The sequence below is a fragment of the Mycteria americana genome, chromosome 1 (assembly GCF_035582795.1).
Source record: "Mycteria americana isolate JAX WOST 10 ecotype Jacksonville Zoo and Gardens chromosome 1, USCA_MyAme_1.0, whole genome shotgun sequence".
In the NCBI taxonomy this organism is placed as follows: domain Eukaryota; kingdom Metazoa; phylum Chordata; class Aves; order Ciconiiformes; family Ciconiidae; genus Mycteria; species Mycteria americana.
In genome coordinates this window covers 99141405-99168606 of record NC_134365.1, presented here as the reverse complement: position 1 = coordinate 99168606, position 27202 = coordinate 99141405, and the positions used below count along the sequence as shown (strand labels likewise).

At 41.3% G+C, this 27202-nt stretch overlaps 1 long non-coding RNA gene across 9 annotated transcripts in view; it reads right to left on the bottom strand.

Moving 5' to 3' along the window:
* LOC142415863 (uncharacterized) overlaps positions 1–27202 on the bottom strand; it is a 315394-nt gene that overhangs the window by 140799 nt on the left and 147393 nt on the right. For all 9 annotated transcript variants that reach the window (XR_012777564.1, XR_012777560.1, XR_012777563.1 and 6 more), the window contains one exon: positions 20619–20732. This is a non-coding gene — a long non-coding RNA (uncharacterized LOC142415863). The remainder of the gene's footprint in view (positions 1–20618; positions 20733–27202) is intronic.

Below are 27202 nucleotides of genomic sequence, written 5' to 3'. Positions count from 1 at the left end.
CTAATGTCCTTCATTCCCAGAGATGAGAACTCTGTTAACATTTTTTATAGAAACAAAAGAGATAGAGAGAAGGAATCAAACCTAAACATAGCAGAATTCATTGCGAGTCACACAGGATATTTAGCTACTCCCTCCAACAAGAAGCATCTCAAGTTTCTCCTTAAATGGGTCAGGAACATGCTGGCTGCACCTAAAAGTTTCAGGGACTGTGAAAGCTTTTAAATTTGTTGTAGATCCTTAAAGAGTACTCATGCAAAGTTAATTTGTACTCTTGAATCCTCACGTCTAAATTATTAGTTAGTATTAAATATTTGAAGTGGAATATTTTCAGAGTATTGCAACTTTGGAGGAATGTTAGACTTAATTCACTTAAAACCTAGTTGGAGACAAATAATCTCCTTTCTAATTATGAACAAAGTATTAATACTTTTTTTTTGTTAGTAATTTTGTGTTTTACTGTTATCTCCAGCTACACGCACACAAATACCCACACAGTTGGAATGGAACAACATTGAAATGGGGGAAAGGAAGTTAACACAAGTGATGGCTGACAAATCCAAATGCAATAGCTAAGTGTACTAGAAGTACAAAACTAAGGCATCTTTTTAAATCTGAATAGGTGTAATTTTATGAAATTTACAGGAAGATAAGAAAACAATGTTTCCCAAAAGTCAATGCAAAACCATAGCAAAGCCAATTTCAGATAAACATGACATTCTTTTTGTGCCATACCAATAATTTATTTTTCGTATGGACATTATCAAAGGCTGAACGTGTAAGGGCAAATATCTTCATCATTAAATCAAAGAAGAAACAAACTTCTTGGATCTATTATATTAAATACAGGAGAATGTGCTAAAAAGATTCTAACGGGCATCCATACTTTTTCTGAATTCTCCATTTACTTAAAGCTATAATATATCAAAAAATCTCTGGAGATTTTTATACTTGTCATACATGTAGTTCTTCACATCATGCAAGAAAGTATTTGCTCTCAAAGCAGTTTTGGAGGTGCCAGGCATGTACATAAAACAGAGGCGGACAAGAACACACAAGATCTGATTATTCACACGGAATTTTTCTGTGACTTTGGAAAACACAACTGGTTTGTCCTATTGCAAAATATTTACAATACTGTTTTTCAGAGATAGGCTAATACATCAGCATAGAGCTAATGCTTAGCTCTAATGAGCCCACGGTAAAGAAATATCATCAAAGCTACCTCTTGACGGCAGGAATGTACAGAAATTGTAGAACTTCTTGAAATGTGGTTTACACAGAGTGAAATTAAACATTTGAAAATTCTACACTATGCTAAGCTGTTATGCAATACCTTAGTGAGATGCTAAACACAGTTGCTGTTCTCATTCCGGTAAACTTGAATTTCAGAGTTGATTTAAATCATTCCTTGGAATAAAAGGTGTTTGTATAACTATAAGGATGCAATTACTGAGATAGGTAGAAACGCAAGAGATTTATGTATGTAATGCATCTCCTGAAAGGAGAGATGCTTTCCATATTATTTTTTCTCTCCCCAGCTCCATAGCACTGAGATGCACATTTTTTGCAAAACTAACCCTCCCTAATTCAGGTTTTAAGGAGAATCTGGAGGGGTAGAAGGCTAAGCAGAAAGCGAAAAATTGTAAATTTATTTCCCAAGCTTCTCCAGCATAGCTACCAGCATGTCAGACAGTCACTCATCTACAACTGCTCCTGACTAAAATTAAATAGACCACTCTGCCTGAATGTAATAGGCTCTTAATAAACAGACCCCCAAATTACCTAGAAAACAGGTAAAAAGAATTTGCTTAGAGGCACCCCTACAGGATGAATTCTTGAAGTGGTAGTATGAGCTTTTCCTTAACTGCTGCACTGAGGTCAGAGACGCAGCACACCATCTTCTTTCAGTGATTTAAGTAACATTGCCAGCAGTGCACAAAAGGTTTGGGTTTTCTCGCAGACCTAGAGATTAAAAAAAAATTAAGGCATGATTTCACGCCCACAGCTTGGTGTTTGTTATCTCCGATGCCTTCACTGTATCAGCTCATTTCCACTCAGGTAGCACATCAGAACGTACCCTAGCTACTCTGACAAAATATATGGGGCAGGCACAGGAGAGGCTGTTACTGTCAGGGCAAGTTACTACGCAGCTCATCTCATCAGTGACATCGAACTTTCCTACAAGGCAACGGTGCTCCTCACCCATGGCATTATTGCAGGTGCCTCAGGTACTGCTGGTTAGGTTCCAAATTCGGAAGAAATACTGATGTCACTAAGCCATATAAAGTCATACTCAGTAATAGGTTGAAAGATATGTGCCAGATCATTTTGCTTTGACATTCCTTGCCTCATAATCAGATAAAGGCTCCTGCTTCTTTGACTGAGCCTTCCTTGAATTCTGCTGCCCCAGGTTGCCCCCCACCGTTCTTCTTCGCTTGTGCTAGAATTGACTGCGAGTTGCACTCAGGCAATTCCACATGCTTGATGCAGAAGGGCAGCCCTTGGCCTATGGTCTACTTAACTAATTGGCAGGGTGTAGAGATACAGAGAGCTGGCACTGCTTTTCTGCATGGTAGCTGAATTTCACTTGGGCAGAAGCCATTACCTCCCTTTGCAAAACCCTATTTGAGGGCTTTAAGCAAATATTTCCAGTTTGCACGCCCAAAGGTTGTAATAGCTATGCTCCTCATTATTATGGAAAATTAACTTTCTCTGTTGGAAAACCATGCTGTTTACTAAGGTCAGAACCCACTTGGACAGCAAAACACCAAAAAAAAAAAAAGGCATACATGAAATAACAGCAATAGCAATACAGAAGCTGCTCTTTTATCCTAGGTGGTCATGTATTATTTCAGAAGGCGCTATCACTTGATAATGCTACTTTCATTGTACATAATGATTAATAGTAACTGCTTTTGTGCTTCAGTATTTTTCAGAGAACACTTTGGGTTCCAATGAATACATTAGTGCCTCATTGCTGTAAACGCCCTCCTTACAACTTGGCCTACAAGACAGAACTAGATACAAAGCAGTCGAGATGAGTGCTTTTTTCCTTGTTTTGATTTTTCTGGGAGATAAGGTTTTTTTCTCTGAAGTGAAGGAGGAAATCATTCAAGAACCTTCACTTTAATCTAGCCATGAGTGGTATTCTAGGTCTTCATAATGCATCTACAATTCCAGTTCCCTGTTAGATTGGTTTAGTGTTAGGCCTGTGATCAAGGAATACCATTTCTTTTGCATTCCCAGACTTTCCCAATAATGTAGAATGCCAGAGTTTGTGGGATGGGAAAAAAAAAGAAAGACACCTTCTCTGTTTTTCACAGAACCATTTTATCCCTCAATACTACATCATCCCGCTATCCTCAGATATACTTTATGTAATGACCCACATTAAAAAATCTTGTTTCTACAAACCTCCCTTAGGTTGGCTTATGACTGTACCCCTTGGTCTCTCTTTTATTTCCTCAATTCTCCTGTATTTTTAAATACACTCCCACCCCCACTGAAGTCTTGTTGCCAGGATAGTGAAGTACTACAACAGATTGCCTAGGGAGGTGTTGGTGTCTCCATCATCAGCGGTCTTTAAAAACAGATTAGACAGTATCTATCTGCCAGAAATAGTTTATGTATTGCTTATCCTGCCTTAAGGCAGAAGGACAGACTAGATGATTTTCTATGATGCTATGACTGTCAATAGGATTTTTGTACCCACATCATCTTAAGGATTTATGAAAATAGCAATCTCATATTTCTTTGGATCAAAGAATTAAGTTTGTGGACTGTAAGATATTGCAGCAGTTCCCATTACCATGCTACAGATAACATTAATATCTTGGATACATCAGTGAAGCAATTGTTTTTGTAAGAATTAACTTTGACAGCAACAATTGCATAAGGCTGAAACGCTCCTCTGCTCAAAGGAAGTGTTCAAACTGAATGAACCATCTTAGCCCTATTTAAGGTTCTGCTAAAGGGCTAAAATGGGATTATAAGGGTCCCAAGGCCTTCCCAAGGCCCCTGATGGTGTGATTTCCTTCTGTGTTGGCAGCCCCCCAAGCCATATGCCTCCTTCAAAAGACTTCCATGGGACTGATGGCGTATAACCTATATGTGATCATCTGCAAGGTAAGAATTTCATATGAAGCTAGCTGCAGAATAATTACTATTCTATAATAGCATCTTGATGTTATATGATAACACACAATTAATGTAAGTTAATACAAATTAAATAATAGTCTTTCTATAGCAACCATATTATCATAATCAGTTGTTGCTATTACAAAATATTGACCACATGGTCATCGGGAAACAAAAGCGGTCTTAAATTCAGCAGTGAAAAGCTGAGATTCCATCTTCAAATTCCCTACTTGCTTCAAATCAAAGTGCTAACAGAGGGATGTGATTCAGTGAAGCTGTTGGCTCGTTGCACATGAAATTATGAATGCAACCATGTGTTTGCATGACAAAAAAGCTAAGAAAACATAGGTACAATGTTATTTATGCCATACACACATACTATGCTATATGCTTTTGCTGCTTCTTTACTAAGAAAAAGTCACACTGCAATTTGATGCAAGGCAAGTAAATAGACCTTGTTTTAGATAGCAAAATTCCTTACCTGAAATTTCTACTGCAATAGATTCAGACATTTGTGCCACACACACACACTTTTACAGAAGAGATCTCCAGTTTCTTTTTCAACCTCCAACAACCATGTACAAGGTCAGAGTTTTCCACAACCTTGTAGAAAGTTTCTGTGTAACTCTCTCTGCAGATGGAAAGATATCCCCTATACACCAAAGAAACAGGACTCCAACAACAATATTTTCAATCATAGCACCTAAAGCTATTCAGAGACTGACATCTTTAAATGCTCAGAGTTATGTGGGTCTGGTAGTAATGATTTATGCATTTACTTATTATTGGTCAGACAATATTAATTTGCTGAAACAGAGACTCTCTCAGAATTAGGCACAAATGACTCTCAACAAGAATGTCTTCAAAACCTGTGTCTGGGCCTTCAGTGAAAGAGTTTGTTCAGGTGTCTCACCCACTCCTTGCAGACTGGATCTGTGTCTGGCTCTCCCTAGGGTCCTGTCTAACCTTGCACTGGATAGGGTTTCTCAGGTTGATAAAGGAAAAAAATGAGAGTTCCACACCAGAACATTCAACAAAGAAAATGAGGGATCACTTTATCTCTGGCCCAGTTATGTTTAAGCTCAAGCAGACTACACAGGTTGAATCTAGGGCATGATGGTTAGGGCATTTAGGAGACTGTAATTCAAAAGAAGACTGAAATCAGTTAGAGAGACTTGCACCTCTTTCTACAGCATGTGCCTAACTGCTAGCCAATTTGTTACTCTGTAGTAATCCACATTTCCTAATCCTCAAATTTCACATATCTATTCTCCCTTGTTATTACTCTTCATGTGAATAATTTCAGAGGGTCTCTCTTTGTTTCTGCCTCAGGAGACAAAGAGCAACACACTGACATTTTCCTGTTAAAGAGAATTCTTGTTTTCATGAACTCAAGGCAATTTCAGAGTTAAATTTAGGCCCATACTCATGAATATTCACCAGTGCTTCCAGGCATCTATTAGTTATAGGGATAGCTTTTAAATACCAGTTTTCATTTTGCTTTTTCATATCCAAAGCTAGACAGAATGCACAGAATCCAATGTATCATATTTGAAGGGCTGAAGGGCAGCTGGGATTTATTCCACAACAGCTAATTGGGATCTCTGCTTTTGGACTTCACCTGCATCCTTCTGCCAATATAATTCTTTGTGTCATCCCAGTAAAGCCATCAGAATGTCAGGAGATAATAATTGGCTTCCCCAAGATTAAAGCAGTGAACACATCAATTTAATCCAGAGTTTTGTGAGATAGTCTCTTAATCATCAACAGGGAAGAAGGGTTATGCTCTAATAAGAATTTTATAATCGTTAAGCAAAAGGTGAAAAAAAAAAAGACTGTTTTCCAGTTTGGCAGGTTTGCAAATAGCTCCTGATAAGAACAAACAAAGTACTTTTACTGCTCTTATCAGTGCTTCACTTCAACACATCAGCCTTGCTTTCTCAACAGGAATAATTCAGCTGAGCCTTAGAAATGTGACTCTGAATGCATACATCTCTACCAGGAAACCCCCTCCCAGCGCTTTGTGACAGTAACCACATTGCTCTGGTGCTCTGTCAGGTAAATATATATGGTACGAGAGCCTTGAACTTTGAATCAAACAGGTATCTACTGCTGTCTACCCTGGAGCTGACGACACCTTGCATTAGCACGGCAGGTAGAGAAATGCAGGCTGCCAGGCCTGGCAGTTTACAGGAATTCCTCTGACCCTGTTCCTCGCTGCTGTTTTGCAGGAAGGACAGACAGCCCATGATACAGAGAATACTCAGCATCATAACGTTTATCCATGATAGCAGGGGAATGACTCTCAAAATTTTGAAAGTTTCAATAAGCCTCTTTCTTTCCATTGTACACTGCTAAGATTACTCTTCCTTTCCCTATTCATATTGTTTCCACTCATGGAAGTCCTTCCCTACCAAAACTGTCTCAGACTCACTCCACTCTTTCACCCCACTGACATAGCTACACCAGCAGAGAAAAAAAACACCCTCTGCAAAAGAGCATGCTAATCCCTGATGGCTCCTCTTCCTCCTCTCACTCACAGCACAGTCTTCACAACAGCCTCAGTGGCCTTTGAAGAGAAAAAAATGCTAACAGACTGTCCTTCATTTGTTTTCTGCACCGTCTGTATATACCAAATTAATATTGACAAATGTTTTCATACCAGGGGATCCTGTATTGCTTGGCCTATTCAATCATAAACTTCAGTGATTTTTTTTTTCCCCTTGGAGGGTTTCCTTGATGTAACAGAAGATGGGGCTTTTAAAATTAGGAGGCAGTCTAGAGCTCATGAAAGTTACAGATCAATAGAGGTGGCGTGTAGCAGCTTGGCACTGTGCAAAAGCACCAGTCTGCTCTGCTGCTGCATCTCAATTACGCTGTGTGACACACCTGCTGTCCTAGTCCTGCTTTTCCCTCGAGGCAAGCCTGCTAATGTGCTAATTTATATGGTGCATAACAGGGGATTTGGAATAGAGGCCTTAGAGACTCATTTTCACCTGGTGCCTTATTAGGGATTTGAGCCCAGTTCGCTGGAGATGAAAAGCCAATGAGTATAACTCATTTGCGTCATTTAGGTCTCAATAGGTAGCCAGTTAGTGAATAATGGACTTGCAATGACTTTGTGCATCCTCTAACAGATGTTCTTTTGTGAAGCTGCTATCCCATAACAGTTTTGTGGGTTTTCTTTGTGCATTAGCTATACTTTCAGGAGCTATTTATTCCTTTGTCATTAAACAAAATCAAATTAATTACATGTTAATAGTAAAAAGGCAACAATTACATATTTTGCATTTCTACAGTATTTCTGTGGATTTCACATTCTACTACTTTCAGAGGCAGACAGGCTGCAGAGGAGAGAGCTCTTACTGTTTTGTTAACGATAAGAGAGACAAAGAAAGGTTTGGCTGCAGCTCTGGAAACTCCTAAGCCTCTCCGTGACCACAGAATCACAGAACAGCTGAAGCTGTCAGGGACCTCAGGAGATTGTCTAGTCTAATGCTCCTGCTCAAAGAAGCGTCAGCTGGAGCAGGTTGTCCAGGACCACGTCCAGTCGAGTTTTGAATACCTCCAAGAATGGAGACTCCACAAACTCTCTGGAGAATCTGTTCCAGTGTACAACACCAGTGAAAAAGCTTTTTTCTTATGTTTAAATGGAATTTCTTGTATTTCAGTTTGTGACCATTGCTTTTTGTCCTTTCACTGAGCACCACTGAGAAGAGTGGCTCCATCATCTTTATTCCCTCCCAAGGGGCATTTATGCACATTGATAAGATGTGCACAGGGTTAAATAATCTCAATTTTTACAGCTTCTCCTCACACAACAGACATTGCAGTCCCTTAACCATCTTAGTGGACCTTCAATGGACTCGCTCCAGTATGTCCATGTCTCTCTTGTACTGGGAAACCCAGAAATGGACACAGCAAGTCCAGATATAGTCTCACTAAGGCTGGGTAGAGGGAAAGGATCACCTCCTTCAGCCTGCTGGTGATGCTCTTCCTAATGCAACCCGCAATGCAGTTGGCCTTCCTTGCTGCAGGAGCACATTGCTGGTTCACATTCACCTTGGTGTCCACCAGGACCCCCACGTCTTTTTCTGCAAAACTCCTTGGGTGGGTCCCCAGCATGTACTGGCACATGGGGTTATTCCTCCCAAGGTGTAGGACTTTGCACATCCTTTGGTTGAACTTCATGAGATTCTTCTCTGCCCACTTCTCCAGCCTGTTGAGGTCCCTCTGAATGCGAGACAACTATCTCATTTATGAACCACTCCTCCCAGTTTTGTATCATCAGCAAAATTGCTGAGCTTACACTCTGCCCCATCATCCAGGTGGTTAATGAAGATATTAAAAAGTATTGGGCCCAGTATCAACCCCTGGTGTACACCACTAGTGACTGGTCTCTGGCTGTACTTCATGCCACTGATCACAACCCTTTGAACCTCAGAATTCAACTAGTTTTAATCCACCTCCCTATGCCTGTATCTAGTCTGTACCTTAGTAGTTTTTCAGCGAGGATGTTATGAGACAGCATAGAAAGCCTTACTGAAGTCAAGATAAACAACATCCACTGCTCTCCTGTCACTCACCAAGAGAGTTGTCACATCATAGAAGGCTATCAGGTTGGTCGGGCATCACTTCCCTTTCATATATCCATGCTGACTACTCCAATCACTTCCTTGGTCTTTATATGTTTGGAAATGGTTTCCAGAATTATTTGCTCCATCATCTTTCAGGGATAGGGGTGAGACTGACTGTTCTGTAGATCCCTGGATCCTCCTTCTTGTCATTCATGAAGACATAAGTGACATCTGCATTCTTCAGCTCTCAGGAATCTCCCCCAATTGCCATGACTTTTCAAAGACTGAGAGTGGCCTCACAATGACATTGGACCACTCCCTCAGCACCCATGGGTGCATTTTCTCAGGTCCCATGGACTTGTGTACGTCCAGTTTGTTTCAGTGTTCCCTAACCTGATCCTCCTTCACCAAGAGTAGAGTCTTCCTTGCTCCAGATTTCCTCACTGGTTTCAACAACCTGGGATTCCTGAAGACTGACCAGTAAAGACCGAGGCAAAGAAAACATTGAGTACCTCAGTCTTTTCCACACTCTTTGGCACAAGGCTCCAGTCCCATTCAGCACTGGGCCCATGTTTTCTCTTGTTTTTCTTTTGCTGCTGATCTGCTGGTAGAAGCCTTTCTTGTTGCCCTTCATGTCCACTGCCAGATTCAACTCCAGGTGGACTTCGACATTCCTTACCCGATCCCTGCATATTTGGACAGTGTCTGTATTGCTCTCAAGGTCACCTGACCCTGTTTCCAGTTCTGGGATGCTTCCTTTTTATACTTTATGTACTCTGAAATGCTGCATATCATCATATCTTAAGGAATGGTAATAAGAATTAAAGGTATTTAGACAAGTTTGCAGGGTAGTTGCCTTAGCCACTTGGGATGGGATTTACTCCGTCCAGTTTTAATGACCAGAAAGGCACGTATCCAGTCTAAGTTAATCATCCCCTGAAATTAATCTTAAAGTCATGAACAATCTCCTGGAGGTGACCGTCTCTCCTGACTGAGTACAGAAGCCCTGACTATATATATACAGTTCAGACTACGTGTCTAATTTTCAGATGACTAAAACAAATTCCGTGCCTCAAACCACACTGTTTTATTTTGAGCAGTCAATAAAGAAAATAAGTATGTGCATATTTGTGTTTATGTGTGTGTCCACTAACATGCACACCTGTACAGGTGCTGGAGAACTAAACTCCAGAGGTGGAAACTCCTTATTTCTGTGAACTTTGAAAAAGTAAGCCCCCAACCACAGAGTATTGCTGTACCAGAGATGGAGCCATATACAGGGTTCTTTTGTTTCTTCTTAAGCAGAAGAAGTTATGACATCTCATAAAGCTACAACTGTCCACTGCACAGAAAAGAAGTGTTTTCTGCTTAGTAGTGGTGAAAAATACAGAATATTGAAGCCAGTGAGAACAACAATGACAAACAGGCTGGCTGTCAATGCATTATGTGGACGTAGGTGCTTCTAACTTCTTGGCAATTAGGATGGAATATCTGCAGGCTTCAGTTGGCTCAACATTTCAAATTCTTGCAGTATAAAATTTTAAGTGCTGTGCCTTCCTTTTTGCTTGCCCTTCATTTGCAACCCATATTCCTAGGTCAAGAAAAGCATTGATAGAAATACAGCTACACAGGTACTCAAGGATTTTGCAGGTAAGGCTGGTTTTACTCAGGGAACAGGTGTAACAGTCTTCAGCAAATGCATTACTGGAATAAGCAGAACTTGCTGACACCTTCATACCTTTAAGAAGCTGCTCAAAGTGGCTTCAGAAGGTCACGGGCTGAGTCAGATGCAGAGCTCAGACTAAACTCCTGGGGGTTCAGCATCAACCCCTCCGCTTCACCTCTTGTACAGATAAATACATTGGTAGCTTGTATCAGCAGGCCAGGGAACCATTCCTCACAGCACTTCAGAAGCAGCATTTAGATCTTCCAGAATTCAGCTGTCTAAGAGACAGCGGGAGGTTGGTGAAAAGCCCCATCACTGAACAGTGCACAGGACAGGGGAAGAGCTCAGCATTTTGAGTCCAGCCTTCAGTTGGTGAAAGTTTGCTTAACTGCTGTCGGAGGGATAAGACATTTTTTATCGTTAAAATACATGGTCGCATTTCTTTCTTTGATATAACATTTGAATAACAAGTAGTTGAAACAAAAGATCTATCAGTAGTGATTAAGTTATAATGAATCCACAGTGATTAAAACATTTAAGTTATTCAGAATTCAAATGTGTCTGTCTGGATGTGAGGAGTCAGATGCTTTCAGAATCCCAGGGCTTAGCGTGAGTACAAGTGATCTGCACAGAAAATTAAATATTTTCATTAACTTTTGATTTTTGTTCTCTAAGGACCATTAACGCTGTGTATTTGGACAGTACAGGCTGGTGCCCACAATTTAAAGCAACTCAAGAACTTTCTTGAATAATCTCGATTTATCCAATGTGTTCCCCTTTGGTTTGAACCCCAAGGGTATCAACAGCCTTAAGTGCCCGCTGTTAAGTGCTAACACAAAACACAAAAAGCTGAAGCTTGAGATTGCTTCTTCCAGATCTTTCAAATGTGTGAGCCCGACAAAGATCTTAATGGAGCAGGGATTTTGCATTTGCCACATTCTCCTGTCTGGAGAGGCAGATAATGCAGAAGTACAGCCTGAGCACCAGGCAGGGGCATAGCTGATTTCAGAGGAGATTGTAATAAATGAGGGCTTTAGCTTATCATTCCCCACAGGCTGTTGTGCTTAGCTGCTGCCGTTCAGGTCTCAAGGCCTGTGAAAGCACGACACTGCCATATGACAGCTCGTCATTGTGATACTTGTGTTCAGCAGCATAACGTCACATCTACTGCAGTGATATATCTCCTGGACTGAACTCAGGCGCCCGAACCTTGAGCTGCAGCCAAATGCCGCTTTCAGGCAGCCAGGCACCCAGTGGCCCAGGACTGGCAGCTGCCCCGAACACCGGCTGGCAGCTGCCCCGAAGCAGACCTGTGAGGTGGGTTTGGCAGACCTAGCCCTGCCAGGAGGCCTTGCAAGAGTCATTTCAGGCAGCGGGAATTAGTGGTTAGCAATGAATGCTGGGACCCAGCTTAGGCTCTCAAGTACAGCAGCCAGCCTCCCTAGCCTTCTCTACAATGAGATGAGAAAGAGAGGCTCATCTCTCCCAATTCAAAGCAGGAGCCTAACTAAAAGCCCAAGGAGAAGCCTTTCTCTCCTCACTGACATCAGAGTGCTAACACAGACTGGACTGCTGACCTGGCACCTTGGCTTGGTGAGCAAAGTTCATCACTGAATCATATAGGTTGGAAAAGACCTTTAAGATCATCAAGTCCAACTGTAAAATTCTTAGTTAAGCTAACACCCCTTTCAAGACCTTGAGCAGGTCTGTGGAGCAACCCGTTTCCCCACTCAAGTTCCAGAAATGCATTTGGAAACCTCTGTTTTCCTACACTCAAGCAAGACAACAAAGCGGGGTTGAATTTTAAGGGATTGTGTACAAAAGGACACATGACACTGAAAGTGAGGTTTAGACAAAATGCCAAGTACGTATGCAATCTTGAGAGCTGTTTTTCCCCACCTCACTGTATTAATACCCAAACTCCACACCCATGTTTTATAGAGTCACTGTTTCATGTAATTACTCTTTCACATAGGAGCACAGAGTGGAAGGTGATACCTCACTGTGGAGCACTTCAGTACCTCCTGCATTTCTGTACACTATGTATCTTCAGCTGGCTTTCCAACTAGGGGTAGTTTTGGATCCAATCTGGTGGTAGTTTTGGATCTGATCTGGGGGTTTTGCTGCTCCCAGGGAACATTTTGGGAGGCAGTAGGGCTTAACCTACAGTTCACGATTCCATGCCCATAGCTTGGCCTCTGAAAATTAAAGACTGCAAAGCTGAGGTCCTCCCGTCTCCTTTTTTAAACTCTATCTTTTTGAATCCCACCCAGTAAGCTCAGCACTTTCTGAAAACTAAGATGTGTTAAATATCCTGTAGCACACAAAGCTTGCTTCAGTGACAATTGTTTTTGAAATATCAGGCTGTCCAGACACTTGGAAGTAAATCTGATATATACTATTGATTAAAGTACGTTAATCCTAACATAAAGCAACACCTTTTAGTGATTCCAGGGCATCTACCCATCACCATACCTATGCTTATAGTAGTTCAGGGAGGCAGCTTAATAGGTCAGACAGATCATGTGTCAGACAGATATATGTTCCATGGAATAAAACAGTCAGAGAATAGGTAGGCACAAGTTTACATGCAAAAAGGGAGGGACATCAGGGAAGGCAGCTAAAAGAAGAAAGATAAAACTGTTACTCATGTACATGCTATTTTATACTGTCCTGCTCACTGCTTTTCATTTCTCCCTGCTTTTCCATTTCACACTGTGAACATTACGGCTCCTTACACCAGATTTCGAATTAATTACTGCTGGGATCCAAATTCTTAGCAATACCCAATACATAGTGTTGCTGAAGTTCACCTCCACAGTCCTGGCACTCATTTAATACCAATATTACCCCTAGTGTAACTTAAATCTGCTCTAAATTAAGCTGGCTGGGTGAGTTTGGGAAAAAAATAATTCCCTACAGTAGACAAAACCAAAATATTGCTTCTGGCCAAGCCACCCACGTACACTTTTTTCAGAGAAAATGTTTTCACTGATGTCTTCTCTGAAGCAATCAAGCAACTCTTTATTTAAATTTCCTAACTGTGTTTCTCTTGGGAGCCCCATGGCATCCTCTGTTGTACATAGTCACCTTTTGCACTAGGACATAATTCACCCCATACATTCTCCCCATTCTCTCCTGAGCATGCCGCAGGCCAGCCGTCACACTGGGCACAGCCTTGGCAAGTGGCATTGCACCTCTGAGCACAGCAAGCTGGGGTCACTTCCTTACACATGGCCACAGCTACATTTCCTGCTGTCCTTCCGTGTACATCTGCAAATGAAGAAAAGGAAAGTTTTCCATTCTTGAGGTTTTTATTTCAGCAAATCTGCATATCTGCCTTAAAGTGGTCTAAAGGAGCGGAGGTCATGTCCTTTATTGGAATTAAAACAAAACAAAGTTACATTACAATCTTCTGCCTGATTTTTTTTCTTTTTGAAAACCCAGGGATATCAGTATTCATATTCCTTAAGCTTCTGCAGTTTCCCTTAGATTGGCAGCTCTTCTATTCTTGCATTAAAGGTTACGGTTGAAATCATTCTCTCTTAGGTATTTCTTCCTATAGAGGTTAATTAAAAAGAACAAAGGGCCAGATAGATACTCTACCGCCTTCTGTTTTGCATAGTCATTTGCAGACCTGGATCCATTCACAACCCGCACAGGGATTCACAGCTCCTCAGCCACCCTCCCAGCATGGACTACCAGGCTGTATTAATACGGAGCAGGACAGGGAAGACAACTACCAAAGCAGTGCTTAAGTATTTCAAGATTGCTGTAGTTGCCTGATTGACGCAAAGGTGTTGGCATGTAGCCTGGTCACTGAAACAGCTGAGAGGAAGAGGGCATATGAGATCAGCAGTGGATTTCAACTTTTGGGATTCTTAGCTGTTGTAAATTCATTTCACTGAGGAAGGGGGCTGTGGCTTTAAACTGTTCCTCCACCATGACACAATCTACCTCTTACAAATCTGCTGCTAAATTTACTGGGCAGAGCAAGAAAACACCACCCACTCGGAACCCCTCTCTCATTTTATATCAGTACGAGCACATCATGCAAGTGTAAATGGCTATACAGTTGAGTGCCAATGAAGAATCAAAATAAAACCCATTTCACCTCTGAAATTAATTTGGTTTTGCTTGCGTGATTTCTCTGTCATTCTTCCAGTTCTCCAGTCATCCATGGACTTTCAGGTTAAACAAGACATGAATTTTAAATGCAAGATGCACATAGAAAAAAGACTACTAGAAATTCTTTAGATATACTTTAAAGAAGGAAAATAAAGAGGGCACTGGCCTGGGCTGGACAACATTTTTCCACAAACTGGCTTTGCTGGAAAACTGGATTTTCAACTAAATTAAATATTTCCACAGTCAAAAGCCTGAAAATCAAAGTATTTTGCTTTGAAAATGCTTCCTGATATCTCAAGCATATTGTAGTTCAGTTAGTTCATATCCTCATTTTTCTGAGTTAACTGTGATGCACTGTAATTCTCAGCTTCAGTGATGTAAAAATCGCCCTGGAAGCTGCAGAGTGGCCAGGGAATTTGGTTTAGAGAAGGCAAAGGAGGAGGAAGTACCCGGGAATACAGCACCCAAGGTGGTGTGACACCGTTTTCAAACAGAGATGAAAAAAATGCATTAAAACCCACAGGTCTAGGACATGTGTGTTCCCTTTCTCCTGTGGGTTACTGTTTTCCCCACTGCCTCAGAAGCACTATGTTTTCTTCAGTAGGGCTCTTTCAAAAGCATGGAAGGAGGAGCTGCAATCAGTAATGGCACATTTTTCCACCTTCATGAGTGAGCGATGGACAGCAGTCGAAGTGGGGACGTGGTTCTATTCTCAGCGTTGTTCTCACTGACTCATCACTTTACATCCACTATAAAGCTCAGGGAATTTCTCAAAGGGGTAATGTGAGGCTTGGTTAATTTTATAAACTCCTTTGCAGGCACTGTTGCCTAGATGTTACAGAAATTGAACGTAAAAGAGCTCATCCTTGAATGAAAGTTGAGGTAGAAGCACAAAATAAGAGTGCTACAAGAGGAAAATACATTAATAAAAGGAATCTTATAATTACACCTCTGCCACCACACACTTATTCATATTCTTCATTTCTCTGGGTCAGATTCTGTAGCTCTTAATTCTACTGGATAGTAAATACAGCTACACTGGGAGGCACAACTTCCTGAGAAAGCTGGAGCCCGCTGTGAGGGTAGCAAGAGAAAGTCCTCTGAGAATAGAGGATTATGGACAGACTTCTTTGTCATGATGAGACTACCTTATTTTCTCTGAGAGCAAGAGGTATTCTAGGGTGGAGTAGAGGCCTAATCCCAAGTGAATATAACCAGAGTTCATCAGAATGCAGTACCAAGAACACTCTCGAAAACAGGATCAAAGAACAAATGAAAAATAAAATGGAATCACTAATATCACCTCATTCTTTATTACTTAAAAATTTTTGGCACCTGCAAGAAAAGAGACAAAACTGGCAACATTGCCACAATTACTGTTTCTGGGGAAATACAGAACCATGGTTTCCAGATAAAATTACTCTTTGTAAAGTCTGATTGTCCTGGTTTCAGCTGGGATAGAGTTAATTTTCTTCCTCGTAGCTGGTATAGTGCTGTGTTTTGGATTTAGTATGAGAATGATGTTGATAACACACCGACGTTTTAGTTGTTGCTAAGTAGTGTTTACACTAAGTCAAGGACTTTTCAGCTTCCCATGCTCTGCCAGGTGCACCAGAAGCTGGGAGGGAGCGTAGACAGGAGAGATGACCCAAACTGGCCAAAGGGCTATTCCATACCATATGACATCATGCTCAGTATATAAGCTGGGGGGAGTTGGCCAGGGAGCAGTGACCGCTGCTTGGGGACTGGCTGGGATCGTTTGGCGGGTGGTAAGCAATTGCATTGTGCATCACTTGCTTTGTATATTCTTTTATTATTATTTTACTTTATTTCAATTATTAAACTGTTCTTATCTCAACCCATGACTTTTCTCACTTTTACTTTCCGATTGTCTCCCCCATCCCACCATGGGGGGTGTGGGGGTGTGGGGGAGTGAGCGAGCGTCTGCATGGTCTTTAGTTGCTGGCTAGGGTTAAACCACGACACTGATATATTTTAAAGCTCTTTGTAACAACTCATTGCATAATTCAAATGGCCTCTACACTACAAACATCTAACATATTTATGCTGGCAGGACTGTCAATGCATTTTTGTTATAAGAAGCTTGGAGGTCTGCTACAAATAATCTCCAAAGAGTAACTCTAATTAGTGGCTAACATTGGCATATTTCCTGCTATCTGAAATTAGATCAGAGAGTTAGGCTGAGATGAAAAAGCCCTATTAACTCCCTAGGGTTCCAGTTCCTGTTTATTGGTAGAAATTAATGTTTTGAACTTTATCAGCTACTATCTAAAGAAGTCTGGATCAGTGGTAACAGAGTGACTTGAGAGAGACTTTAATGCCAGTTGCTTCTGTTGAAGTACCACAGGCACGCTACATAAATATCCACAGGAAAACTTTATTTAATGGTTACATGCAGCTGAACAATAGTCAGGAAAGATGGTCAAGTGGCCAGCATGCTAGCCTGGCAACTGTAAGAAGTGGGAGACATTCCTTGCTCCAAGGCACTATTTAATCATTTCTGCATGACTTAGAAAAAGTCACTCTTTGGGGGAGGGTGAAAGTGGGGGAGATTCAGAAAAGGTTGGCTATAGTTAAGCAAATCTTTGGGTTTCCTATAGCTTATGGAAACAGAGAGGCTCCTCCAGACAAAGGAGCCTGGTTTTTGGTGTTCTGTGACTACAGTTAGCCTTTGTGTAGACCTCCATTTGTCTTCAACTTTGTCATCTCTAAAACAGAAATAGCACTGCTTCACCTCATGGGAACATTAGACAGATGAATACTTTCCTCTGCTTCCTAGAGACCTTGACGCGCCCTGGACAGGCACATCACCAAATTCCATCAGAAGCAAACACCATAGCCCTCTCCCCACATGGCTCTCCAGCTTCCCTAAGGCCTTTGGTGGTGAGACTGGGCTTTACATCTCAGTTTGCCTTCCACACAACTTCAGCAGCTCTGAGGTTTGCCATGGCTGCATGTTCCTCCCCTTTTTTTTAGCTCTGCACAACTTGGAAAATATTAAAATGCATAAGCTCCTTTTAAACACCAGGACAGGGAAGGGACAGGTAGAAAGACAGTAGAAAGGAAGGCACAAGAAATCCTCCTCTTGGGAAATATATTTAAACTTCAATTCTTAGAATTTCTAAACAAGGAGGAGATTTGTCAAGTTGTATTTTGCTCAAGCAAACACATGGGAAGGGAGGCAATTTTTACATCCTGGGGCTAAGCACAGAAAAACAATGTAATTCTAGAGTTAGCATGTAGACAAAGGAGGAAACATGTTATTAGGTCAGGCTACTCTTGTTTAGACAGAGCCATAGAGAATTTAGGCTATCTTTTAGTTCTGGTAATCATCCCGAGCAGACAAATCAATGTCTTAAGCTCTTGATAGCTATAGAAAAAATAGTAAAGTCAGGCTTGTGTTTCCAAAGAAAGTTGTGGTTTCAAAGCAATCCATTATCCCACCAGGCAATGTGGAAATTTTCTGCAGAATCCATCTACCACAACAGAAAGATTTACAGTTTAATCAAATCTGCAGTGGAAACTGGATCTTCACAGACAGAATGCCAGTGTATCTTCACCTTCTCCTCCACACCACAAAGTCTACCACACAGACCCTTGCATTTACGATTTAAGATCACTCTTCTCCACCTTTCATTTCTAGCACGAGTGCTTTTTAACACTGTCTCTCTAGTTTTCCTCCTTAAGAGGAAAGACAGTATCTGTATAAAAAGACTTTAAGGGAAGCAGGAAAAATCTACCTCCTTAGGCCTGTCTTCACAGCAAAGTCAACATAACTGAACTGTTGTCTCAGGAATGGATCCCATCTAAACAAACAGCCCTTTTCTTAAAGCCTGACAATGTTTTAAAGCCAAGTTGGTGGCAGCAAAGAAGCCAAGCGGCTAAAAATTCAAGCAAGCGTAATTCATTCTGCTAGCAACCCAAACACCGTACAGGAGGGAATGCGAGCAACACCCGGTTGCATACTACCAGAGTTGTAGTATCGTCCCGAAAGTTCATGCCCAGGAAATTCAAGAAAGTTCTCTCAGTACCTTCCAGCAAACTGCAGCCTACCATGGCAGGGGAAGCTGCAGGTGCGTCTCTGAAGTCTCAGGACTGAATACAGATGTGTGCAGGGTGAAGAAGGCAACCGGGCTGAGGTTCTAGGGCAGAAGTCTGCAGAAGCAGGCTCATTTCTGTCACCATAACATTAGATGAGAAAAGCAAAGCTGCTTTACATCCCCAGCAGAGTAGTGAGTGAATCAAATGAGCATCCAGCAACTAAGTACCATAAGAATTTTATTTGCAGACTGCAGTAGTTTGCGGAAATGTCTTTGTACAGTTACTATGAATTTCATGTGTCTCTGTGAATGCTATCTGTACCTTTTCAGGAAAAAAAAAAAAAATTGGGGGAAATTAAATCACCCATTTGGTAGAAACACTTAGACACTTGCAGGGATGTCCAGAAACATGAGATCAAACAGTCAAGAATCCCTCACCTGAACTGCTGAAGGAAGCAGTGGGCCTTCAGCCAACAGAATGTGTCTGGCTTTGGACATACTCTGCAAAAACATACCAAGGGTGAGGGCTTAAATACTCACACTGAGATAATACCAATTAAAACAGCAGTTCTCTCCATGACCAAACAGTGACAGAGACTGTTTAACAAAGGGAAATTCTTCACCAAAAGGAGTCCATTTGTTGCCAGAGGGCAACATGGAGAGACTTAGTCTTTCCTGGGGATTTAAACCAAACCCAGGGACAAGACCAGAGTCAGACTGCATTCAAAAAACTGAAGCTTAATATAGATCTGTCATATTTTACATTTTAATTGTGTGGGTGTTTCTTTTGCTAAGCCTGCTTCCTTAGTGTACCGTCCTGTTGTCCCCAAAGGGTATAACTAGGTGAAACCTGCCAGCAAACTGTGGACAGTTTGGGAGGCCCAAGAAGCAACGTCTGGAGTTGAACAGAAGGCCTGCAGGGTTAAATGCCATGGGGATATGTAATACCGACACTTAGAACTATTGAAAAAGAATGGTCTTTATGTAGACCCAGGGAAATTAATGCCTATGGGATAATGTACTTTGAACTAATCACAACAGTCTGGAGACATTAAAAGAGAAGGATGAGACCTGGTTTTAACACAGATATCATATGCTTTTACTAAAGGACATGTTACTATTCTGAATCAGTTTTCCAGCTGCAGTTAATAAGTTCTGGCTTCAGCTCCATTTGGGAGAACACAAAGCAGCTCTTTATGATTCCCCCACCCTAGAAATGGCTCCGCTTTGGTCTGCTCCCCACCATGTGCAGTAGCCCCATGGAAATCTTCAGCTTACTGGACATTCTTGTTATTTGACCTCTTAGATTTGGCAGAGTGGCATAGAGGAGATGTGGCATCTTGAAGAAGCTAGCCCAGTATTTCCAGAATCAGGACCAGGGCAAATGAAACACCCCAACCTGTGCTCTCTGTGCTGGGAAGGCTGCTCCACACTACTCCAAGACCTTTTCCTTTGTCGACCCTCTCCTGGTGTCCTTGACACAAAAGCAGAGACAGCACGTCTACACCTCTAGCACAGTGAAAGAGAAAGTTCAGAACAGGTTGTGGGCATTGCATGCTCCATGCCCTGCCCATATGCGCACAGCCTGTGCAAGCATGCCTGCAGATGAGCTAATACATACTCAGGCACCTGCTCTCTTGGGCATGCTCCAGTCATTCTTGCACTGAACTGTATCAGTGAAGCTAGTCTTGAGACCTCGGAGCTGCCTTTTAAAAAACAGTATAGACACAGCAAGTATGTCAGCAATTCCCAAACTTTCCAAAGGCAAACCTGCTGGTTTCTCTAACCTAAAACGCACAATGCCAACCAAGCATAAAGTGAGTGAGTGTCAAAGCCTTTAGCAAACAGTCACTGCTGCTTCTCTCTTCCCACCACAGCAGCAAGGAAAGGCTTTCCATAGTATATTAAGCGAAATAAAATGCGAATTCGGTTTTATAAATGGTTAGCTCTTCCTCATGTGCTCTATAGAGGAAAGCTGTGTGTCGTGTTGTTGTTTTTTTAAATGTATATGCTGTTATTTGTTAGAGAAGGTAGCATAAGGAAGTATACCTTGCACATGGAGCAGAAGTAGCTGAGTCTCATGGTGGTCATGAAGGAACTTTGTTCCCTGCCTCTGGCAGCTGCATCAAGTAGTCCTGAACCTGACTCTTCCATGGAGTTTACCTGAAAAAAAGGTAGCACAGGTCAGGATCTAAAATCGTCATAGAATATATAGAGCAAAATTTTAGAGTACAGTAAAAGCACAAATTGAGAAATTTTGCTGAAAATACAACAAAACAGTACAACAGATTTCAAGTCCAGTAGGTACCTCTGCCTGTCACCATCTTAAGTCACATTCAGTACTATTTCAATTGAGTGTGAATGTTGCTTTAAGCATGCAGGCTGTTATCTACACCTTTCTGATTCTCCTATCGCTGAAGAGGAAGCACAGTGCACGTATCAACATGCTTGGTCATCCTTCACCGATCCCTGAAGTAATTACAGAGCTCTCTTGTAGTGCTGTGCTGACACATTATTCTGTATAACATAAAAAAAAAAAAAGCTAAGCCCAAGTTATTCTAGACTGTGTGGAATAAAAAATTGGAATACTTGAGACAAATTGAAGGAATAGTATGTTAGGATTACAGAAGAGTGTTGAAATTATTTTCTAAGACACTCAAGACTAGGAAATAGGATGCAAGGGGAAGAAGAGATAGGGGAGCCCAAAACTATGTGATTTTATGGAAGGAGTGATTGAGAAATCACACATTCAGTTACAGAAAGCTGTCCATTTTTCTCTGTACAAACATTCGGTGGCCAGGTGCTGGAGAGCACTGAGGAGTCACTAGAGACCAAGATAAATGGTGGAGCTAGAGATATGATATCACCAGCGCCAATGCTGGTGCAGAAAGCTGCGTAGTTGCAGGCTGATGCAGGTGACACAACTGAATGATTTTTTTTATTTAATTGTCAAAAATGAAAACAGTATTGTCTTTTCATAAAAGCATTTTCCCCATTTTTCGTTGTAGTACTACAGATGAATAGAAGTAAGGTAAATCATCTCCTGTTGGATCTCAGTTTCTTGCAAAAGGCTTATAAGAATCATCTCTCTGCCTGTAACTCAGGTAAACTTAAAGTTCTGAGTTTATTTGTTAAATCATGTGTACATTCGAAGAAAGGCATTGCCAAAAGAGTTTTCCATTTCTGTGCACTAAATATTTTCACCATTCTCAAGCTTAACAGCAAATCCAAGGTCAAGATCAATGCACACAAATTCCACAGAGCAACACAAGCAGAAATTATGAACTGCACCTTGTTGTAACTTCTGGAGGTCAGGTCTGAATGAGGCATTTGTGTTTTGCAAGAGGTGTTTTCTCTAGCACTGACTTCAGAAAGGTTTGTTACAGCAGAATTTTGCATGTTATTTTCATGACCGTAGTATTAACATCATCATTCAATACCACTTTATATCACACGTTCTTTACTATGGTCTTTATATTCCTTGGATGATCCAAAAAATATAGGTGGATTTATGGCTACCCCCTAGTCATTCATCTACCCCCCATATGCATGTCTCATAAGAAAGCACAACACTAAACTTTCCAATGTTAATGTAAAGCTTGTGGAATGCAGTTAACTGACTGGTTTGGCTAGACGTTGGAACAACTCCATCAGTATCTTTGCCTCACTGCTAAAGCAGTTCTGATAAAATGGCAATTTAGGCACCTATGTATAACTGTTGATGCTCAGGGAAAAAAATAAAAAAACCAAACCAAAACACAAATGTAGGGTAAAACTTACCCAAGACAACCTGAGGCATCATCTCCAATTGACTGATCTCCTCCTTGAAAGGTAAAGTCTATACATTAATCTCACCCTGAAATAGCAACATAGGATTCCAAGTTTACTACTGTAATGGCTGTCAGAGCAAACTGGATCAGGTCATCTCAGAGTCAATGAGGACTAGAAGTGGCTTGTCAGTACATTTGAGAGAAAAAAGTGGGCAAAGAGGATGCTAATAAATATCTGTTGACCCCTAAGAACCCTAACCTCAGCTATAACCAGCTGTCCCTGAGTTCAAGGATGCACTGTTGCAGCTGAATATCCTTTCCCTCTGGTAGTGCAATGTTAGAAAAGTAACTATTAAGAGCTATTAGTGGTCTGACCAACTGTACGGATACTTCTATTGGGAAAATCCCTGCTTTCACTGGATTGCCTACTTTTGCTTCTGCTCTGTGCCACAAATGTCATGTAAGACAAACAGAAAAGGACCCAAGGACTGGACTGAGTCTTTCAAACTGCCGAAGTACTTGCAAAATACTGCAACATCTGTACTTTTCCTGGCTCAAACCTCACCAATATTACAGAATCTGCTGCTGGAATTGGCCGAAAAGCACAGCTGATGTAGCCAGACCAGAACTCCTGATCACACTCCCAGATCGGCATGTTGGCTCAGCATTTTGACAGCAGTGCAGAAAAACAGTGATTATTTTTGTCATTAAAAGAAATGCAGATGGTATATAGCTGGAGTACTGCTATCAAGTTCTAGCCTACAGCCCTTCTAACATGCTAACCAGGAACCACCATGCCCCCACAGTACTCAACAACGATTTATTCTTTATATTACTACAAGTCACATTCTGTCCCTTAAAAACTTTTGTTCAAGGACTTCACAACCAGTTCAGCTAGGCAAATGCTAATTTCATTGTAGCTAGTAAATAGAGGGCTCATTCAGCTCTCCTCAAAACTGGAAGCAGAACAGGATTTTGCCATCAAAAAGATGAAGGGATAGGACAAGCATCGGGCTGGCCTGCAATGAGAAAAGGAGGGTAAGGAACAGGCCTGACCAGAGAGCCAGGCTGAACATCTTGGAGAGTGATGCTGGCAGTTTCCCATGTAGAGGAGATTAAAAAGTTTTCATTTAAAAAGTTTTCAGCTGTGGTGGATTGACCCTGGCCAGAAGCGAAGCACCCACACAGCCTCTAACTCACCCCACCCTGCTCATTAGGATGGGGGACAAAATAGGATGAGCAAAAGCCAGAAAACTCATGGGTTGAAATAAAGACAGTTTAATGACTGAAGGAACGAAGAAATTAATAAGCAAAGCAAAGGCAGTCACGCACCATCTCCCACAAGCAGACTGAGGCCCAGCCAGTCTCCAAGCAATGGACACTTTGGAAGAGAAAGCCCTCACCTTCTTCTTGCTCTGCCTCAGCTTTTATTGCTGAGCGTGATGTTATAAGGTATGGGATATCCCTTCAGTCAATTCAAGTCAGCTGTCCTGCTGTGTCCCTTCCCAACCCCCAGCCTACTCACTGGCAGAGGGGTTAGAATTGGAAAAAGAAAGCTGTGACACTGTGCAAACACTGTTTAGCGATAGCCAAAACACTGGTGGGTTATCAACACTGGTTTTAGCCACAAATCCTAAACACAGCACTATATGGGCTGCTATGAAGGAAGTTATCTCCCACCCAGCCAGACTCAATACATCAATTTAGGCAAAACAAATTCCCCAACACTCCTCTTAACTTTTAGCTTGAATAAAAGAAAAGGAAGAAAAGCAATGTCTTCCCTGGTAACACAGTGACTAAATTTGTGTTCCAAGCAAATGGGCATTTTGGGAACAATATTACCACACGATTCATCAGATGATTGGCACAGCATATTGAAGTGCTACTCCATAATTTCCTGACTGCATTAAGAAATCATTATTTTACTTAAGAAAGATAGGCTTTATGGTTACCAACTAAAGTTTGAGCATGGGATTGGACAGGAGTATGCTGTATATAACTGATTCAGAAAGTCTGAAACTGTATCCTCAAGAAAAAAGTCACTCTAACTAGGCCACAATCAAGGACTGTTGGTGTATTCCTAACCAACATCATTTTTATGTATAGCTGTGTAAGATATGAAATCTAGAATGCAGGAGGTCTGGTTTGGCATCCAGACCTCAGGATTATGCCTCTTTTCTGACAAAGCATTGTCGCTTGCCAGGCAGTACAGTCACCTCATACCTCTTCCTATGGTAAATTGTGCAGCATTGTACCATGGAAATTGGTCTTCAGTGCTTTATACCAATTGTTGCTTGCTAGCCAAATGACTTGAAACACCAATGTAAAAACTGCTAAAATAAAGCATTTATGATTGTGGGATTACAGGTCTTCAGACCACGAATCCAGGACTCCTAAAGAGAAAGAGGGGTGCCTCATAAAATACTGGATTACTGTAGTTCACCAAAGGGAGGAAAAAAAGTCATTAAATAATGGGATCCTGTTTCATCAGGCAGGATAATTAAAAGTGCACACGAGGAGCTCCTGCTCCTTGTGCGAAAAGCTGTGTGATTGCTCAATGGTGCAAGACCACAGCCATAGGTGGAGGGTGAAGAAATACAAAATTTCCACAGAGAGGTATAATTCCTGTGTGATACATATCTTAAAGTCATCAGAAGACCGAGAAGCTGAGAACACACACCATAAAACTGAACTTGACAGACAAACCACTGCTAGATGATAAACCAAGGACTTTTTGATAGGAAGGATCTGACAGTAAAAACAACCTTTCTGTTCTAGTGCAGCCAGCTCAGGGCAACACAAAGGCATCATTGCAGCTGCCTGGAAGGAAAATATTGAAGTCCCTCCTACATCGCCTGGTGAGAACTCAGGTATCCAGCTTTCTAATCTCAGTTCTGTTACAGTTTTACAGAGTAACCCTGGCCAAATCACCTCAGAGCAAAATCAAAATGACAAAGCCCTTCCCAGATTATCATGGGGGATTCTGCAATCTGCAAAACATTTTGAATGCACAAAAGCCTTAAGTACTTTGTGGCATTCTTCCCCAGCACAAGTGAGCTTCTTCATGGTGACAATTTTTGCCCCTCTCCTGAGCAAGGGGTGGAGGGACAATATCAACACGGCTACTCTTGACACAACGTTCAATAATGCAGTTCTTTGCTCTGCTTGACTCTGGGGTAAGATTCACTGAAGGACTTGAGGACTGAGGTATGCCCAGAATCATTTGGAGAATATTCCGATATTTTCTGTGCATGACACATAATAGGCATCCTAAGGGAAGAGCTAGTGCCATAAATCCTGGGTGGATCCCGTGAACACAATCTTTTACACTGGGAAAAACTACAAGAGCAGTTGTTTTTCTAGAAGTGATGATGACATTGATAGGAGGAGGAGGAGGAGGCTGATTCAGTGCTCTGCCTGTGGGCTTGCAAGTATGTCCTTTTCATCTGTTCCCCAGCCCCAGCAATACAGGCTCCAAGTCTGTCAGGAGGAAACAGAGAAGAGTTTCACTCCCCATGTATAGAATATTGCAAATGGAGCATTAGTTCCCTCAATCTTAAACTTAACAGGTATTATAAAGGTTAAGGAAAACATTTTTAGGTTGAAAGAAAGTATCAAACCATTCTTCAGTGCTTTATTCAAAGATGAAGGAAAAACCTTGGAAATGAAAGCAGGGCATCCCACTAGCTCAACTGAATAAAACATCAAAAGGGGGAAAGCTGTGTGAAATAATTCTCCACCTAGAACTCAATCTGCATTCAAACTCAATATATGGATGAATGAATGATGGAGATCAGCTTAAGGGATGTGAGCTCCAATCACCATCATTATTATTATATGAGAAAATACAATCATGGCAGTCAAAAATCACTAAAAATACCACCTTCAGCCCAATTCTTCCTTTACAATAATTTTATGTTTATGCAACTTCAATTTGTGAAAGATGTATTGAGTTTCATGACCACTATACAAAGAAAGCAGTATTTTATTTGAAGCACGTGCTTGCATTTTAAGATCCAGGAACACCAATGCTGATGCAGCAGAAGAGGGAATGGATTTGCTCCTGCAAATGTATTTAAACAAAGGGAACTCTTTCTTTATCTACTCTCTATTCTGCTGTTAGATTTAAAAATGCTATGCTTAGTCTCTAGCAAAAGCATAATCATATACAAGTAATAGTTTAACAATAACTAATCTATGTAATATTATGGACCTAAAAAAATCTTAGAAATATGTATGGGGCTGTCCGAACCTGGAGAGGTTAAAGCATAACATACAATAGAGGCAAATGATGCAAAATATTTAATGCAAGTGAAGCCTTGATAACAGCAAAGTGAAGTCTGCCATAACTGGTAACAAAGACATGCCAGAACAGAACAAGTCCTACATTTGAGGCAGCGTTTCTCAGTGAAAACTGAGCTTCTGGTCCTGAGACCAGAACACATGACAAGTCAACTACTGACATGGCCAGAACAATCTAGCAGTGTTGTCATTAAGTACAGGCCAAAATAATTTTTTTATTTTCTTGTAATTCTAAAGCATGTACTACCTAGTTGTCAACAAAAATTACACACATGGAGTTGCCTATATTGCTGCATCAGACCTAACTGTGACATCTGGCTAGGTATTCAAAGAACACGGTTGCCTTTCCATTTACATATCAACAGTGCAACCGATGTAATGAAACAGTATAATTTACAAATGCAGAGCTACGGAAAAACTCATTTGTAGAAACATACTTCTCCTCCAGACTGCACAACATATTTGCTATTTACCATGAGTACTGCTCAGAAAGCATTCATGACTGGTCCCAGTAACTCGCATTGTGAGCTCATTGCAGCCACGAAGCCATCTGCTTCCTGA